This window comes from Anser anser (genome assembly GCF_964211835.1).
Source record: "Anser anser genome assembly, chromosome: 3".
Taxonomy (NCBI): domain Eukaryota; kingdom Metazoa; phylum Chordata; class Aves; order Anseriformes; family Anatidae; genus Anser; species Anser anser.
Window position 1 is genome coordinate 102,722,751 of NC_139722.1, and position 20,151 is coordinate 102,742,901.

The 20,151-nt window shown below is 43.2% G+C and overlaps 1 protein-coding gene across 2 annotated transcripts in view; it reads left to right on the plus strand.

Moving 5' to 3' along the window:
* The first annotated feature begins 1,123 nt into the window (after nucleotides 1-1,123).
* The window catches only part of PTPN14 (protein tyrosine phosphatase non-receptor type 14), a 116,436-nt gene continuing 97,408 nt past the window's right edge, over nucleotides 1,124-20,151 (plus strand). Inside the window, exons 1-2 of one of the 2 annotated variants that reach the window (XM_083831996.1) lie at nucleotides 1,124-1,550; nucleotides 11,441-11,537. The gene's annotated coding sequence lies outside the window, so the exon portion shown is untranslated. The remainder of the gene's footprint in view (nucleotides 1,551-11,440; nucleotides 11,538-20,151) is intronic. The other variant, XM_083831995.1, reaches the window with a different exon arrangement.

Here is a 20,151-nt window from a genome sequence, read left to right on the forward strand (position 1 = left end):
ATGCCAGAGGTAAGGCATAGGCCTGTGATTCCACATACGGTATTTAAATACAATTACTTATCTATCAAAATCAAGAATCTGTGCTATTTCTCCCTCTTTCAGCTCCTGATCCTCTTACCATTATTAATCTGAGTGAGCCGGACTCCAATGAATCTGCTCACATATTGCTTATGTGTACGAGTAGCAGAAATACACAGCAACTCAGAGGGAGCATCACTCCTCATTTATCGCTATTTTTCATAGATTTCACATTTGTAAAAGTTTTCAAGTTCTGTCGTCACAGTTTTAGCGTGCCTCCATTTGACACTTCTACAGGTGCCTGCTGGTAACAGTATTCCTATACGCTTTCAGGTACATGAATAATTTTACGTAAATGTAATGTAACACAAAAATAATTGCAAATTGGCCACCAGCGATGACAAGCAAGAGCGTGTGCGCATCGTTTCCAATAATCACACTGCTCAAGCCCACTGCACTCCATTCAACGCCTCCAGGTAGCCCCAACCTTCGTGAGGGCGCTGCTTGCTTCCCGAGCCCCGTGTGCTCTGCCCCTTGGCGCGCTCTCTCGAAGCAGGCGTTGGGAAGCCTTCACCGTGTTGGGAACTCTTGATCACGTTGGGAGGCCGTGCCTGTGTCAGGAGGCCATACCCGCTTTGGGTAGGCGATGCCCACTCCGGGAGGCCATGCCCGTGTCTGCCAAGCACCGGGCACCCTTCCTGCTTCAAAACACCACCGTGTTTTACCCACCCCGCTCGCCAGCACGGCACGATGACCCCACAGCGGCCCCTCTCCCGCAGCCCTCTCCCTGCCCTGCGGGGAGCCACAGGCGAGGGGAGGCTCGGCGGGGAGCAGCCGCCGTGTGCCCAAGGCGAGGCTGCCGGAGATGGGCAGCCAGCTGCCCGGGGGGGCACAGGAGCTTCGAGAGCCCGTCCCGGCCGGTCCCTGCCGGCCCGGGGAGGCGGAGAAGGGGCGGGGAGGCGGCGCGGGCCGGCCCCAAACCCTCAGCGCTGTCCGCGCCCGGGGAGGGCTGCTCGGGGCAGCCGCCTCCATTGGCAGCGGCGTGCGCCCTCCTCTTCCTCCCTCCTCTTCCCTCCTCCGGGGGGGCTTCAGCCCTCCTCTTTCCTAAAGGGAGGGGGGGGGGAGAGTATTTTTTTTTAAAAAAAAAGAAATCCCAAGTCGTGTCCCCGACGTCTCAGCGGCCGCCCCACATTCCTGGCATTCCTGCGCCGTGACTCCCCGCACCGCGCCGCCCCGGCCCCGGCCCCGGCCCCGGCCCCGCCGCCTCCGGCTCGCCCCCGCGGGCCGCCCGTCCCCGCCCTGCCGCCTGCCTCCTTCCCTCCTTCCCTGCCTCCTTCCCTGCCTCCCTGCCCGCCTCCCTCCGTCCCGCACCCCGCGGGCGGCAGCAGGAGCTCCGGGCGCCGCCGCCCCGCCGAAGTTCCCCGCCGTGGCCGGGCCGGGGCGGCGGGAGCGGCTCTCCCTCCCCAGCGCCCCGGGGAGCGGCCCCGCCGCTGCTCCCCGCCCGCAGCCGCATTGCCGGAGCCGCCCAGCAGGTAAGGAGCCGAGGGCTCGGGGCTCAGCACCGCCTCGGGAGCGGCCCGGCTCGGCGGCAGGGCTCGGGGGGCAGCGACCAACGCAGCCGGGCTCGGCCGGGGGGCGCCCGGCGGTGCGCTGTGCCCGCCGCTCCCCCCTCGCCGCCCCGCCGCGGCCTTTGTTGCTCGGGGGGTCCCGGAGCACGGTCCGGGCGCTTTCAGCCCCCCCTTTTTTTTTGTGTCCGGCCGCCGTGGCGAGCATCCGTCCCTCCAGCCGGCTGTGCCCGCAGCGGGGTGCGAGCAAGCGGCGGCCGGCAGGGCTGCGGTTCAACGTGCTGTCGCCCAGAAAGTTTTCTGGGGGTTTTGGCACCTAGCCTGGTGCCGTAGTTGGAAGGCATACTTCTACCTGAAGCTGCTTCTTTATTTTTTTTTCCCCCGCTAAAACTCTCTGTAGATAATCACTGCTGGCTTGGGTTATTCTAGAAATGCTGTTAGGTGGTGAAGCCCCTCGGAGTTTGGGGAATATGCCTCTAAAATGGTTCCCCCCTATCAGAGGCTGCCGCCTGCCAACCTCTGTATCACGAGGGGTTTTTCTTGGGGGAGACGGCCCTGATGGGGCCACTCGTCCGTCCAGGGGTGTCGTGGCACGCAGGTGACACAGCCCTCGTGCTTCCCCTTGGGGGTCCGTGTCTGACATCCAGCCCTCATTACGGGGCACAGCATAAAGCGTGTGTTGATGTTACAGGAATGTAAGTAAGCTGTAGGCCCCGTTCTGCTGTTGGCAGGGCTTTCTTCAACTCCTCTTGGTTTCTTCGGGAGGCTGTGCCAGAGCTGCTTACAGGCAGAGGGCACTTGTGTGTATCTAATGGGTCGTGATACAAAAGTTGGGAGCTCTGCGAAACTCAGGGCTCAAAGAACGGCCCGCCAGCTAACAGGCGGTCCCCAAAATCTCTGGCAGAGCCTTTCCACCGTGGCATTCATGTATGACAAGCTTGAAAGCAGGACTGGCAGCGTGCGGTCTCGGAGGATGCAGTGGTGCAGACCGAGGCCAGGGGGAGGGCTGCGGGGCTGATCTGTGAGCAAATTGAGGTTTTGTGTCTGCTTTGGACAAACAGTTTTAAGCAGGCCTTTTATATGCTTCTGTAATAGGAGCAGTGTTGTTCGTGGGGGTTAATTAGCAATCAGTGTTAACACTAATGCCTGACTGCTCTCCTGGTCATTCTTGTCCAGCAGAAGCCTGTGAGTCAGTTATCACAGCGTAGGCACGGAATGGCTTTCTATGAAATAAATCTGCTCTTGCACGCTTAGAAAATTGTCTTGGCCACCGGTGGCTCCTCCAATCTTGAATAAAGTATTTATTATTAAAAAGAAAAAAAAAGTTACCTACATACTTCTGGTAACTGTGCTGTTTGCTTTTTCTCTGTTTGCTTGGTACCACTGCAGTCAAAGGGCCTGCTCATCATTCTCTTTCCTCTCGTATCCAATGAGGCTGTGTTTGATTAAATGTTAGTCAAGTAGCTCATTTTAATTCGGATTTGATTTTAGCATAGGCATGTGCGGTGCGAGAAGTGAACTTTAACAGCGGCTCCTCAGCTGGAAGCAAGTCCTTCCCTGTGCCAAGGGTTAGTCAGCTGAGGGGGGGTTATAAACTGCTGGTGATGTGCAAATCGTGCTGAGTTCTCAGGAGATGTTGCTGCTCAGTGGTTTATAGGTCTTAGTCCTGCAAAGACTCACCCATGTGCTTAAATTCATCTTCACAAATACAGCTTTTGAAACTGTGGAATTTCTTTTATATATGTAATGATAAACATGTATGCAAGTCTTTGCAGGAGCTAGGCTATAATATTTAGTATGTCATATATTTGTGTATGTGTATCCAGCTCAATTACAAGGAGACTTTGATAAAGGCTTAATTTTTATGCAGAGCAGGTGCCGTAAAAGTCTTTTTCATGTCCAAGTCCACCATGAGCGCAGCGCGCCTTGGCCTGTTGTCCTCTGTGGAATTCCAGAAGAGCAGATTGGTAACACGCTGTGCCACTGTAGATGTTGCTCCTCCTGCGAGGAATCTGCACAAAATCCTCTGAAATTTTGTCTGAAAAGCGAGTGCAGTCTGTCCTGCAGGGTGCCCAGCTTCTGCTCAGGGCTCCTGCACACCCTTCTGGTTTGTGTGCAGTGAGCTTGCAGCTGACGAGGTGATGTACGAGATGACATCTCGCATGCTCTGCTGGGATGAGGCTCCTCACAGATGTTGGAATAGGCCTTGGAGCAGGAGCTCTTCCCCTGTCCTCTTTCTTTTGGCAAGAGGAGTGGGGAGGACTCTGGAGTCTGAAAGGACTGAGTTGAATGTTCAAGTGTTGGAAAGTTGATGTTAGGTGCTTGATGGGACTTTTGTTGACTCAGTCTTCATCCCTTTCATGAAATAGTGGAAGTTGATTTAGACAGGTTTATAATACATCTTTACTTTTGGTTTGTGCACATTATCAGGATGCTTGTTTTCTTTTTTTTTTTTCTTTCCTGTCTCTTGGTGGCATTTGGTTTGACAGCCCATTCTTCACAGAGAACTTACTTATTCTTCTGTGAACCCATCCAATGGTTTTGTAATGATAAGCAACCAGAACACAACATTGGTGCTTGTTGAAATTTTTAAAGCCAAAAGATGTAACAAGGTACAGCTTTTCATAAATAAGAAGAACTTGTCAAAATGGTTATTGAAATTATTAATTTTTACATAAAAATCAGATTGGGCTTTCCTTGTTAAGCCTATACCCATCATCCTTTTCTTCTGCTTGTACCTCTAAAGGTTTATGTAAACCTTTAGGTAATTTTAATCTGCTTATTCATAGCTTGTGCTTTGGTATGTAAGAAATAAAGGAATCAATAAAAACAATACTTTTAAGGCAGCATGGTTGAGAAATTTTTCTTTTGAATTGATTAGTATGATTGCCACTAAATCTGTTGCTGTTTTTTATTTGCTAACATATAATTGAACATTTTAAAAACATTTTGTGAGTTCGAGGATGGCTTTGTGTGAGGGATCAAGGATTAGGAGCACTTAATTTATCTTCAACTTTCAGTGCATACCATCATGGAATTTAGCCTAGTCTTAGGGAACTACCAAAATGAGATGGTGGTCAAATGAAAGTAATGTGACTATGCAAATGCAGTGTCTTCTGAGCAATATTGATTGGTATTTTTGGCTTTAGATGCAGAGGAAAGTAAATAAGGCTTCAAGAACGCTCTTCAAAGCGTTTCTCAAGGTCAGACTTAATCAATGCTAGAAGAGCCACCTGGAATTAAGGGTGCAAGACTATGATGCAGCACAAAGTATGTGAAAGAAGCATGTATATTTGTTTTAAAATATGTTTTCTGCTATCATTGCTTTCATAACAAGCAGTTGTACATGTTATAATCAACTATAAATGAACAGCTTCTCAAAAAAACTAGGAAGATACAACCTAAGAGACTACAAACTTAGTATTAATTAAGCATGAATTTAACTGATACTGAGAAGGATTTCTAAACAAAGGATTTTTCTTGAGGGAGAAGATGTGTGGAATGTTGAAGGGGTGATATCCAGGAGAAAACACTGTCTTACAACCCCAATGTGATGTTTTGTAGTGTGGGGCATTCTTGTGTTTTGCTAATGTAAGGAGTTTAGATACCAAGCTTTGCTCAACACCATGCAAGACTTTTTGAAGTTGCAACTCTGCTTCCTAGTTCTCAAAGAATGTACTTTTCCTGTTTATTTCACCGGTACCTAGCTGAAATGATCTCCTTTATGACTAAGAATACCTTTTCTTTTTTTTTTTTTGTCAGTAAACCTTAAATTACCATGTGATGTAGAAACAACTCTCTGAAAAGAGGGTGGTGAACGTGTATGTTGGTGATCTAATAAACTAGATGAATGATGGTGTGCCAAAACTTGCTAATGATGCAAAAGTATTTGGATTAGGCAAGATTGAAGAAGACTGGAAAGGGAATCCAAGAAAGCTGGGTAAAAGGGAAGCACAGCAGATGATGTTGATAAATTCAAGAATATGCATGTTGGAGGTAATAATCAAGTTACTTGTTCATGTTACTGGATTGTAAATTAACTATATATTAAGGTGGGGAGAAAGACTTCAACAGTATTTTATTTGAACCTGTGCACCTTCTTAATGCTTAGCATTAGGCAGAAAAAAACGACCGCAGTTGTTGTGAAATGCTGTGTTAATAACGCAAAGGAGATTATTAAACCAGTGTTCAAATTCAGCTGGAATACTGAATTCATGATCTCCTATCAAAGAAAAGAGATTGAAAAATATTCATATGAAGTTGAACTGAAAATATGAGTGTAGCTTTGTGTCAATGGTATCACATAGAGGAGGTAGGATATATATGTGCAAAATAAATATTTGATATTAATAAGTGATAATTACCCTTTGGTACAGTGCATTGACTAGGTATAGGGTGGAGTTTGAAAGGCAGCATATATAATACAGGTAAATCATTATTTTTTTAATACAAATAATGGTAATACTTATTGTTGAAGGAGAACATATAAACCAACAGCCTAGTAGGACTAAAAAAGAAAAATGAACTGTTTGTAGGGATGGGAGGAACAGCTACAGCTACAGCTGAAGGGATGTTAACTGTGGTGCTCCAGGGCATAAATCAACCATTATCTGACAGGGATTAAGAAATTTCCCTTAGGACAGATCATGCTACAAGTGTCTCGTGTGATGTTTCTTATGTCTTCTGGAGACGTAGGGTAAGCTGCTGCTAGGAACAGGGTAGTGGGCTGGTGATCTGGCCCACCGTAAGGATTTCTGTGCTCCACTGTGGTGGTTCTAGTTAATGGCAGTGCAGGTGGAATTGAAATACTGTGCTTTTGTATATGATCAGGCTTCACAGAAAGTTTGTTTGGGACTTAAAATCTGTCACAGAAATGAAGCATGGTGATGTTTTAATGAGTTGAGGCATGCTCTGCTGTGGCTGGGGCTGTTTTAGGGAAGAACAGAAAAGGCAGTCAGGCTTCATTTGAGGAGCACTGGTATTAGTTACTAGTCAATTCAGTTATATGATGATCAGCGATTTCTAGTATGTGCTTTAATGGACAAAGAAGACTTTCTAATTTGTGTACTTATTGCAAATATTTCTAAATTCTTCAACTGAACGATAGTCATCTGTCTGACTGTGACAAACACTGGGACCAGTTTTGGAAGGTAGCTAGGTCTTGTGTAACTCAGTGAGCGGGTCTTTCAAAGAAACTATTGTCAAATGGTAGTGTACTGACTGCCATGGAATTCTTGCACATCTATAGGCTGCAAATATTACTCTTGCAGAAGAGAAAGTGGGAAAAAATTTAGTAACAGGCAGTGTGACCCATCTAAAAATCAACACTCATGCAGGCAGATTAGTGTCTGTGTGGTGTAACACGGGTAAGTTTTGTCTACAGAAATTTCAGAAAACTACACTGTAACTTGAAGGATAAAACCCATGGTTTTCTGCAACTTTTAGGTGACCTGACCAACCAGAATGAGCTGCCTTGCTGGCTGTCTGGCAGCTCTCTACAAAATATTATGAACTGATTTTCTGACTTCCCCATTGAAATGGCCCAAGCTGCTTTGATGATGGCCTCGTGCTGCCTTTCTGAACCTGGAAAACAAGGCGAATGGAAATAGCTTGTGAAGGTACAAGAAAGTGATGTCTTCCTTTGGGACTCCATCAGTTCAAGGCGTAGCTACCCAGTGGACACTGGTCGGGCCTTCACCCAGGCTCAGTTGGCCATGTAGGAGAAGTGTGAGGTTACCAGTAGTTGCTTTAACTTGCGTTTGTGCAATTCTGTCGTGTTTTTACAACTGAGAAAATAGTTTGCATTCCTCGGGTTTTTTAGATTAGCTCTTATCATGGAACTCCCTCTTTTGAGAGGAGGCATTCACTACCTTGTAGATAAAATGCCTTTAGTTTTTTATTGATGATGATAATTGAGCTAGGTTTTTGGACAAGCCTGGGAAAAATCAGGGGGCTTTGCCCATCAGAGATTCAACTCACAGGAGCCTCATCCCGTGTTTGACATATACCACTACATGGCATTTTCATCAGGACTCCTTCCCTCAGTGCTTTCATTTATTCTTTTGGTGCAAAACTGTATCCCACTTATAGTGGAAACCCCGCAATTTCTGCATATGCGATATGCAGCGCTTCCCTCAGATCCTTTAAAGGTGTGGCAATGTGTAAAGGAATTTCTACACAAACCTTTGGGCCTGTTGTTCACCAGGATGGAGGGAGAGAAGAAAGAAGAGTAATACATTCACTGGCCTAACTTGTCATATGTTGAAGTTCAGCAAATTTTCTGATGCCTTCAGTGGGAGCAGGCCTTGAAAGTCCTGCCCCAAATTTATAAAAGAGAGATTTCTGAGAAAATCTGCATTCTCCCTTCAGAGTTTTCCAAAATGCTTGGTTTGAGCAGAACTGCCACAGGAGGAAGAATTCAGATGAGCAGCTGATAAGAGTTTATTTCAAAGGTCCTGGAAAGTGGGCATCTGAAATGATAGTAACCATTATTATTATTATTCTTTCTTTCTCGGGTGGCATACTTTAAAGGGAGTTAGAGCTACAAGGTTGGATGGATGTCTGTCTGTATTCTGCATAGTGTTGTGAAGATTCAGTCTGTTTAGAAAAATGCTTTGGTCACTTTACCAGGAAAGAAGTTGGCTGCTAACTTAAGGGGATGGCTGATGCAGTCTTTTGCTGGTAGACAGAAATATTAGCAGAGCTTCAGAGCTCTGGTAGTTTTAAACTGGAGAGTAGACAGGGCAAGTTTCTGCTTACAAAATAAACGTCTCGTGTAGACATATTTGAGTGTAGGTCCTGTGATTCCTTGCAACTTTGCCAAGACTGTTGTGGGAATCTGTGATAGCAGAGAAGGCTAAATCACAGTATTGATACTTATGTGCTGCTGCTTCCCACTTTGTTGTGGTTCTTTCTGAGAACAGAGAAGAGCAGTGACAGAGTTGTCTTGCAAGTTTTCTTCCCTGTGTCCATGTTTCCCTGGGTAGCTTGGTGCCCTAAAATGCATTTGTGCATAGTTTGAAATTTACGAACTGGAGAGAAAAAAAAAAAAAAAGAAAAAGAACTGAAGTATTGCAGGATAGCATTGTTGAGACAGGTTAGCATTCAGCACCCACGTATTACATATGTTCATTGCAAGTGGTTTCTCTTTTTTGTAAATTACCTTTCTTTCTGACAAGCAGAAAATAAAAACTACCATTTCATGTGCAAAGTCAACTTTGTCTGGTACATATCTTAGTTTTTTAATGTGTTTTAATGTTTCGTACCACTTGATGTTATCTAGAGAAAAGTGTTTGTATACAATACTGTATACGAAGAGTTAGATTTCAACTAAGAATTAACATTTTAAAATTTCTTCCTGCGTTATAGAATATGCCAGGAGTGTTACAAATGGCAAAAGGCATAATATGTGCCTTGAATTATTACCTGAAGAGGAGAAAAAATGGTGTGCTTCAATAGACAAATGGTGTGTTGGGGGAGCCAGTACATATCTCAGGATTTTGGTTTCCTTGGTCATAGCTTGCCATCCTCTGTAGCTGGTTCATTTCTTAGATTTTTACCTTGTTTCTGTATTTCATCGGTAAATTGTCATAAATGGGCATTTAAATCAGCAGATTTAGGAATACACATTTCCTGCAAATTTAAAACTCGATAATTAGGAGACTGTTTTTTTTAAAAAGAGAATTACTGATTGCACCACAGAACCTGACCTTCTGAAGTGATGAGCATTTCCCTGGGGCCAGAAAGGCAGGAGGTGCCTCAAAGGAGAACGTAGCAGCTTGGAGCAGGAGAGCCTCTCTACCTGTGATATGCAAGTTTTGCGCTTCTTGGTCTTGCTTCTTGGTCTCTGTTGCTGGTGTAGCAGCCTAAAACCATTGCTCATGGAACAACTCCTTGCTTTTGTAGGGGATGTTTGTGTGCAGCTCTTCACCGCTGAAAGGGTAAATGGTTGGTCTGGGTAGGGTTTGCTCTCAGAAGACGTGAAACCTTGCCTAATGATGTCCCAGTTATTTCTTCTGATGCACAAATGGGTTTATACAAAGAGATCGATATATTCTTACAGTTTTCCTAGAACCTGACTTAGGTATGAAGCTTGTTACCCATGTACTAATCAATCTGTCAAAACGTCTAAAAAGGGCTGGGTATGCTTAGGAAACAGGCATTTCACTACGTTAAGTCAGCAGTGTCAGCTTCTGTTGATGCTATGTAAGGTTTCTTTCCTACTTAAGTATTTACACCTAGTGTTACAATACAAGTTTGTTCATATGGAGCTGTACTTTCATGTTAGCCTTATGTGTTTAGTGTAGTTGACAAGTACTGCTAACTCTCTGCATGGTGCTGCGAAATTTTGCACTTCTTTCCACCCCCTCCAGAGTACTACATTGAAATATTCGTGAGTGGCAAGACTCTGAGCTTGCCTGAGCTTACTTCATACAGTAAGTTCCATGCAAATAAATTGTTATATGAACGGGGTATTCAGCTTACTTCAGAAAACACTGTCCACTGTTAAATTCCTCTGAATTTTGCTTTCTTTATGCTTACATTAGTGTTGACTTATGATGTGGTTTTTTTTAGCCTTGGATGGAAGCAGAACAAATATACTTCCTAGTCTCTTCATGTTGTATGTTTCAGTCAAACAGAGCAAGGAAGGCTGTGACAGTGACAGCAAAGGAAACCCTCAATTATTCAGGTAGTTTCTTAGAATGGAAAAATGGGGTGGGGGATGGTTGTCTTGAAAAGGCTGCTCACCACAGCCTGAGAGCGCTGTGGCCACAGTTTTGAGAATGTAACGTGTGTTAATTTTGTTGAGTGCCTTTAAGAGAAGTTAAAATAGGGGAATTAAAATAAAATAATATTTAAAGCTTCAGTGTTGAAAAAGACTCTTCTTTGGTAATAGAATGATCGTATGAGATTAAGACATAATCTAGACTGTTTACCAGGAAAAACTTCCTGATAGTGAGCCATATGATTTATTATATTAATTTCTCAAGAATACTAAGTACTTTGCTGTGGGGACAATCTTAAAATAATGCTAGACTGTCCACTGGAGCATTTGAAAGATTTAAGTCTGTGAGAAAAAATGTACAGTGCTGTGGCTTTGTGATCATAGAGTCACAGAATGCTCTCAATGAGTTCTTCTCCCAGCCTGTGCTCATGGCTGGGATTGCCCTGACCCAGGTGCAGCACCCTGCCCTTGGATAACTACGTTATTTTGCTGGCATGCATGGCTATCTTCGTGTGCAGAGGTCAAAGCTAAAGGAATTTGACCAGCCTAACAAACCGACAGTGCTGGATGTCAAGTGCCCACTGCAGTGTAAGGGACTGTGCAAAGCGCCAAACAGCAAAGCATCTGTTCTGAATAATGTCATCAAGGGCTGATGTTTGAAGTCTTTATGTAGCAAACCTTCACCTGTTAGGAAAAGAGATTGAAGAGAGATTGAAGCTTTTTTGTTTTATTTTGTTTTAAACACAATATCTCTTACCCCATCACGGTAGGGAAATACAGGAAGATTTATAACATGACTCAGAAACTGTAGTTCTGTCAGCCAGTGAAAACCATTAATCTGTAGCTTCCCAAATGTGTTCGGGTTTATTGCAGGCCATGTGTGATTGCATCGTGTGCTGCCTATCTCCATACCTGTTGTTGCATTTGGCATTGGAAAAGCGATGCCTCGACTTGTCCATAAACTATCTAAACTCTCTTTCTGCAGTTTTGGTGTATGAGGAGTTAAAAATGAGTGCATGACATGGTCGCTCTGTATGTTGGAGAATTTCAAAAGTTGAAATCAACTGCGGTATTTGTCTGCAAGTATTTTCTTTGGAGGATGTGTGTTAAGTCTCCCGTGTTATATTTTCAGTAGTTGGTGTACTTCCATCCCTTCTTGACGGAAGGACCATGGCAGTGAGTGGTAGCTCTGAGAAGCCGGTGGAAGTGTGCACAGAAGACATTATCAAGTACGTGGAAGCAGTTTGTGTACTGAGTTTATTTAAACATAGATGCGTTAGCTTGCCAACAGCGAGAACTTTACAAGGACAAACTGTAAGGTCAAAGGAAATTAAAAACAAAAGGACGCCCGATTGCTGTGTCTGGTAGGATTGAACACTGATTGTTCTCTCCTTGTCCTGCCAGGATCGTGATGATAACTGTGTTTTATTTCCTCTCACCAGGTAGGCCATAAGGCATAGTTACTGAGACTTGGTTAGTTTAAATTCAGATCTTTTCCTGGAGATAGTTGTGGAGTGGCATAATTAGATAAAAGTGGCTCAGAGTCTTATGCAAGAGAAGCCAGTGCAATCCAGACTCCTTTTTATGTATGGAAGGCAAAGCATTACAGTTGTGTATGCACATACTGGCAGTGCAGTACGCATCTCATCCTTATGTTATATTCTAGGAGAGGGGAAAACTGCAATTCAGTTATTCAAGACTGTAGTAAATGTATTTAGTACCTCATACTTCTGACACGTCTGGGTAGGTGGCATCATGATAAGCCCCAAGCAGGAAGCCCAGCTGGTGAGCATGGCATCCCAAAGCCTCTGACCGGTGCTTATTGGCCCCACTGCTGCCAGCACGACCAGCAGCCCGGCTGACCAAACCAGAACATTGGCATGAGCAGAGGTCTGCAGGATCAGGATATCCAGTTATAAGAGGAAATTGCATTTCCAAAGGTGAGCACATGAAAGCAAGTCAGTAACTCTTGGCGCTTGTTGTAAAGTCAAGCGCTGTTACATTAAACCTAGAGGTTCATTACTTACAAAGTCAATTGCTAGGATTTAAAACAAAAAGCTTGAGCAGTTAGATTGATGTGCTTAACATGAGTTCCTTTTGCATGCTTTTTAGCTAGGTCTGGGAATAAGTAAACACCTCAAATAATCTCTGGTTTTGTCATCTCTTTGGTAGTGTGCTTGCTTCCTGTGTTATGAAAGGCATCATTAGATTAGCTGTGTTTAAGCTTCCTGTCTCACTGGGTTTTTTCCATTATTTTTACAATCTCTTTCAGAAGGCACCGGTATAATATTTCTGTAATGAAGGTTTCACTTTAATTATATATTTTCAGGTTGAGTTTTTTTTTCCTCTCCACCTTCTTTACTCTCTCTAAAATAACTTCCTAACTGATGCTTTCTCAGATTTTTTGTTTAGTGGCATGTGCTATTGTAATAACATGCAGGCTGAGAAAAATAATACGACTTCTGTCTAGAACTAGTGCTCTTTGATAATTTGTGCAAAAAGCTAGACGGCCTGTTTAGCTGTATAGCTTTTTATTCCTGCTCTGTGAAGTGCTACTTCTAAATTATTTTTTTTATGTGTGGTGTATGTGTTGCAAGAGCAACGTCCTTCACTGTGCCAGAGCCTGATGACTTCAGTTCTCAGGAGGCAAAAGAGAGCAGGTCCTCAACATATTGTATCAAGGTGTGGTTATTTTGGTGGTTTGTTTTCAGTTTGTTAGATGTCTGCTTATCGGGAAGAAGGATAAACTCACCTGTGTGATAGCTCTGGTTCGACAATACAAATCGTGTGAACTGTGTTGTTTACTTGCTCTAAGCAGCCACTCTGTTACTTTTCTTGGCATTTTGTGGGGAAAGTGCTTTTGTTTGATTGATAACCCTTTGTCTGTGAACTTTGGCTGAAAAAATAAGTATCTGACGTGCATGGTGTCATGTTTGGCTCAAATCTAGGGTGGCACTTTGGAGACCTTCTGGCTTCTGTTAATAAAACAAGTAGGAGATTTTTGTTAGTTACTTTGAAAGCAGCAAACCTGACTTCAAAAGGTGAGAATTTTTTGGTTCCATATTTTCATCTTTTAGCATCTCCCTGCAGGTGAGGAACAAAATAAGAAGCTGGCTGAACTCTTCTAATCTTGAAATATATACGTTTTAGCATAATCTCATACTGTTAAGCTTGCAAACTCTGGACACTGAGTATAACTGTGCTGGATTTCAGATGCAGTTGCTTACTTATCAAAGCAAAAGGAGGCTTTAAAGCAAAAAGCAGAGTGGGCTTTTCATAATAGTGTGGTGGGATCTCCTCTGGGATGTTTCGCTTTCTTTAGACCACGGGCAGACATTTTGTCATTGGTGTGTATTCTGCTCAGCCGTTTGCCTGTCCCTTATGGGTAAGTCTCATTTTCTGTCTAAAAGTGCTGTTAGTAAAGGGCTTTTCTTGATGCTTTGGCAAGGGTTTCCTTTGATGCTGTGGCAGACTCTGGGTCCATTCTTCAGGTATGTTCCAAATACATTCTTTTTCTTTCCAGGATAACTTTGGAGATGAGATGATCTTGATTTCTAATGGACCTCTGTATGTCTGTAAGGCCATTTCTAATAATAGATGCTAGTTGCTTGTCAGGGTGTGTATTTGCCTATAACGTTGGTGAATTTGCAGCTCTCGGTGTAAGTAAAGAGTGAAGTAACATGTGAATGTGGAGGTCCTTAGGCTTGTATTTAGGTTTTACCCCCCTGGTTAAAGTTGTTTGGTTTGGCAAATGCAGCTGCTGCCTTGCCAGTTGACGTTTCTCTAAGGATTTCACATCAACTCGTGTGTTACCGCTATCTAACGTGTATTAGCTCCTTCTGTGTTTTTAATATTTAAATATAGTACTGAGCTTGGGAGTTTTCAGGACCTAGTCTTCAGATTTTTCTTTTTTTTCATATTCCATTTTTTTGGGATGCCAGATAGAATGCCGCGAATCCAGAAACTAATTATTACCTGAAATTTTCCATGACTTCTATTTCTTTCTGTGTGAAGTCATTGATTCATTTATTAAATCATTTAGGCTCTTTCTGAATATGACACCTGTGGCAGAGTTAAACAGGAGAGTTTGCACCAGTTTGTCATGAGCATTCATGTTAATCCACTAACTTAATTCTGCTGTGGCAGCTGCACTAGGGTGTAAAATCTCGATCTTATTTCATAATGATGCTTCTCCTTTGCACTTCCTGTCATTTAATTTATTTGCCTCTTAGAACCATGTATTATTTTAGCAAGTGACAGATTTATATTTTTAATTTTTTGCCTGTGGCCACAGGACGAGTAGCTTCTTTCTTTCACTTAAAAGCCAGTTTCAAGGGCATCCTAATTGATTGCTTTCACTCAGTTGCCGATGTTATGCTCTTCATTTGAGCATCATTGTCTTGATAGTAATTAAACAAAAGCCCAATTAAGTCTCATGCTATACTCGGGAAGTAGCTCGCCAGAATTTGACAGGTGAACAAAGGAAGTTTCATTGACAAATTTGTTCAGAGGAAGATGTCTCAGTGGAGGTCTCAAAAGCAGTGCATGTGATTTTAGCCGTGTAGCAGCTATTGCTTTTAAATTATTTTAGATCTGTGGCTAGTTCTTCTGCTCTGAAGATGTGAATGAGAGCTGGAGAACTAATTTCCATCCAGCGTCAATGTGAATGTAAATCTGTAAAGAGTCACTTTAAGAGTGGAAAGAGGAGAATGAATTAGAGCAATGTTATTTCCAAACTGTGGCTTGCATGGCTCTTGGCATTCACCCTGCTGAAGAAAGTGGCTTGAGAAAGGTGGGGAAGGGAAAAAGACACCTGGGGAGGAGAAGAGCCTGCTTTAACAGAGCTTTTTAGAATAGTTAAGGGACCACTCTATTATTGCATGAAAACTTGTCAAATGTTAGAAGCAGAATTTCAAATGGGTCCTCAGCTTTCTCTCCTGCACTGTTAACTTTTTTCAGTAGCCACAACTCTGTCTCACTGTATATCAAAACCAAGGCAGTAATTGTCGATGGTTCCAAGTACGTGTGTACATTTTTATGTTTGATTTCCACTGAGCCGTAAACACTCTGTCCTTTGCCTTTTACTAGCTATTGGCTTGGCTATTCCTTGTGGACAGGAAAGCTGTGTTTAATGCTTTGTAAAGTGGCCATCAGTTCCTTGCTTTTATCTCTGTTCAGCATAAATTATTTTCAGCAAGGCCACAGAGCTGTTTTGGCCAAGATTTTCAGGTGTCCCTTGTGGAGAGCTATTTCAGGGTAAAGGCTTAATCTTACTGTTTCTTTCTTCCCCTTCTCTCTATTTCATTTCTCCTTGAAGAATACTGATCCTGAATGATTGGAGCCCATGGTTGGTCCCCACCCTCTTTCATGGCTTTTTTTTTTTCTGTTGGCGTTTTCATAGTTAACCCACAACTGGATAGGCTGAAGCATATTCTTTTGCCCTTAAGCTTGGAAACTTGGTGTGCGCTGTAACTGCAATATTTCTAAGGGGAAATTCAGCCTCTAATTATCAAATTAGATGCACATTCTGGTTCTTTGGCATGACTTTACTTCTGCCCATCTGTTAGGTTGGCTCTTTGCCCTCTCTGAAAGTAGCCTACCAGTCCTAGCTGAGCAGAGGAGCCAACCAAAGATGGGTTAAGAGAGGCAGCCTGCAGAATGCTTTATGTTAAATCCTGCTTGCCAAAAGCTCTTCCTGTTTGCAAACAATGTCAGCTTAAGCCATATGCTTCATTACATGGGATGACATCTGTGCAGACAGATGCAGGCATGGCAATACAAATGACATTTGATAAGGAAGGGCATATGTTATGAAACCAGACACCACGATGGGTTTAAGACCTTGTCTTTACTGCACGTGCACATGGAAATACAGAGCGCTTGTGTGTTCTGCTGTGAGAGAGCATTCCTCAGTCAGGGTCGGACCTTTGGAGCACATCGGTGTTGCAGGTTTCTGCTAGGTGTAACAGCAGTCATACGATTCAGTTGTTGCAAGTTATTAGCCCGGATCAGTATTTGGCTTTGGTGCTCGTACTGGTAACTTGCATCGAGGGTCCAGCAGTTTGTACCGTGTAACAAAACGTGTTTGGGTAACACCAATGAAGGAGGTTCTGTTGTGGACTGTCGTCTTGAAGGATTTCAATGCTATCTTCCAAAAATACCTTCAGGGAAATTCACGGATTTGGTTTTCAGAAATACATAATTTGAATGTGAATTTTACATGTCCAGGTAGACGAGATCCTTAAAAAGCTTATCTTTTAGAGTAATTTCTTTGCCTCTTTGCCACATCATGCTGCTTTTTCACCAGAGGTGAGGTTTCTGTCTAAAGCTACTTTTCTCAATTACCTCTGCTCTTTGGATTTACAGTGTGAGCATGGCATTTAAAAACTAGAAATTAATTTTAGTTATTGGAGGCTTCAAAGAGATACAGTCAAGATCCAGTTATAGCTCTCTTAAGCCAACTTCCACATTCTAAGCCTGTCTGAGCCAGTGTCATTTATTTTTCTACTCCAGCAATGCTTTGTGTTGTTGCTGTGCATATGGTACAGCAGCATACGTACAAACGAGGGACTTGGGGTTATACTTGGAGCTGTTCAGACCAATGAAGTTAAAGAAGCGATACAGAGCTGTGCAGCTGGCAGAGGAGAGGGGAGAGCAAGCAGTGATCCTTGCACCACGACCAGGGGAGGTCAGTAGATGGTTCTGAAGGTGGCTCCGGAGTGGTTTAATTTCCCTCTGCTGCCACATCCAGAAATCCCTAGGTTACGTTTAGTAATTTTGAAGTGAGGCAGAGCAGTTGCTGGTAATGCAGACAGAACTGGCCTCAATCACAACAGCACCAAATAGGAGTGGGGATTCAGACTGTGAAGGAAAATTAGCAGTCTTTGTGTTCTCCAGATTAAGCTTTGTATAAACTGAATCTTAACAAACCAAAGAAAAGGCATTTTAAGTGTTTCTGCTTTGATTTCTATGGTCAGCAAGGTGTTAACTGCAGCAAGTCCAGGCAAAACATTTTGATGCTGAGGTGTAATGTAAAGAAATATTTGTGACATTCACAGGGGAGTTCTTTTTATCGGGTGCTAGTGTGGAAACAGTGTTAACTTAGTGTATTTAATTAAAATAAATTGAGTAAATATATTCTGTTGGAGGTTTAGAGCACAAAAAAAAACAAACCCGTGTAGTATTTGTGATGTATGATTTACTTGAAAATTGCTTATTTAGTGCTTGGATGAAAGGAAAACACATCTTTCAAAAACAGTGGACAGGTACTGGAATATACATATAGATAGATATGTAGGTCTGTAGTAAATAGTTATGGAAATTGGCTTTGTTTCTCTGACAGTCTGTTTTCATAGCTCCTATATATTGAAGACCTTTAGCCTTGTTTGAGGAACTTGCTACGTTTTCCAAATTAGATGTTTGGGTCTGATAATTGTGCAGGGTAGGTGACTTTAATTTTTCATCCATTGGGATTTATTTTTGCAGCATTTCATGGAGTGGTGACTCTCATTCCTTGGTTGCTTAAGGTCAGTGTTACATTTACTAACTGAAAGAGCTCCAGGAGCATGTATAGCTGTTAAGTGCTCAGACTGAATGTGGTTAGTTGAATTTGCAGCATCATGGTGGGGAAGCCAGTCTGGAGGAAGAGGATTTCCTTAATCATACTGATACAGCCACTTTCTCTACAGAGTTTTTTTCTGCACTTCCAGGACGGTTTCACTTCCAGCTTGGATTAGAGAAAGGAATTCTGTAAAGCCTTGAGAACTGTCGGTTCCTCTGGTTGGTTGGGGTTATTAAGAAACTTTGAGTACTTCTTTCTGTCCCTTTTCTCTCTCTGTTGGTTCATCTGTAATAGTGGGTTAATAATAATACTCCTGTCTCTCCCCCAAGTGCTCCATCACCATGGTAGAAGGAGTACTCCCAGTGTTAGGTATTAGTCACGTTGTGCTCATTAACTCTTTCCTTAAAGTGCTTCCATCCCAAATCACTCCCGTTTCATTTCAAACCTGATTTAGGAGCTGCATGACGGGATTTCTGACAGCTGTCCAGACTAGATGAAAATTCAGTGCAAGTTACTTGGATTACATTGTAGAGACTGAGGCGTGTATTGGCATTTCTTCTCTCACTTTATTAAACTACTAAAAATTGCACCTGTTTGTAAAATCTGCATATCTGTACTAAATTATCTGGATTGTACAGAAACGTATACGGAAAAGTTGGCTTTATTTTGCAGAAGGTCAAGGATACCCTTATAATTCACATGTAAATTTTTGGGTACATAAAGCGTGGCTTAAGTCTGCAGCGCTTTCAGTTATTGTTGGCTCTCTGTGCGTCTGCATCTACACATGCTTTTTCCTGCTGAAGGATCAAAAAAGTGTTTTATTTGTTTGGTTACATGATGAATTGCTTTGTTATTGCTTAAGCAAAGTAGCCAGAGGAAAGGCTCTGGCTTGTTTGGCCTGCACAGTGTTTTAATGGCAGCATTGCCGGAGACAGCAAGCACTGCAAAAATGGGCGAAACTAGCGGTGTTCTCCCTCGTTCTCATAGTATGTTTTCAGGGGGAATGGCTTACCCCCTGTTTTTCCTTTGTGCATTGATTCTCAGTGCTGCTGTGCCTTTTGTAGTTAAATGTGCCTACAGAGATTGTGTGGTTTTTGTCTTTATTGTTTTGAGTTGGTGAGACAGGAAAGGGACTGCTGGTCACGAGGCATTGCACAACACGCTTTAATAACGGGAGTCATCTTTCCTTCAGTATTAACTTCCAGAGGATTGCTCTTCTTGCCTCCTTTCGTTGCTCCTAAAAGTGTTTTCAGTGCGGTGTTCTGCCAGCTGTGGGACCGGGCTCTCCAGCCCAAGCCAACCATCCAGGCTTTTGTTGTGATTTTAAGCATCAGCACTCAAAAGAATTCGGAGGAAATCCATTGCCTGGTGCTACCAGCCCAGCAGCTGCATGAAGCTTCAAAGCTGTCATCTGACACACTGAAGAAATAGTTTTCATTTACAAAAACTCCCCTGTCAGTGCTTATTAGAGAATTTAGACGTTAGGAACTTCCTTGGATAGCTCGCCTCCGGTGCTGATGGCTTGCTTTGAAAGCCTGTTTGCTTGCTCCTCTGGTACAACAGTGGCAACTATGTAGAAAGGAGGAGCGAGACAACTCTGAGTTACCATCTGGACCAAGTTGGGGATCAAGTCAATTTCCCTTCAGTGTAATGCTGAAAGGAATGCCTGAAGTTGAAGGCTGCCACATCTTGCAAACCAGATGCTATGCAAGTGCTGAATATATTGATGCCTGGCAGTAGTGGGGGACAATAAGAAGGCGGTGTATGTGTTAGTCCTCCTTTGAAACTTGCCAAATTAAAATGATAGTAGCTTCAAATAGGTAGCGCCACTGAAGTTATATTTAAAAAAAAATATGATGCCTATGTTGTGCTGGCTGAAAAATAGGCAAAAAGAGCATTACCAGAAAACAGGGATTTTCAAATCATCTAGGAGATTCCATTCCCTTAATTGTTTTCTTTACAGAGACAACCTGTAACTTAGCCCATGGTTGTTACAGGAGGAGTTATGCCATTGCAGATCTCTCCTAATGGTGTTATTCCTAACCGTGATAACTAATGATATTAATCCTCTGACACAAGCTTTCCACTGCTGTGATCATTTGTGCACGGTACTCTGGAGCTGGGGGAAAAACAATGTCAGCAGCTAGCTGGTTACTGGAGGAGCATGCATGTTAAACCACCTGACATCTGGTGAGTCACCCTCCAAGAATGTGTGATTGAATGATAGCTAACCGATTAGCCCAGTTGATTAAGGCCAAATATATCTGAAGTGTGGAACGCTA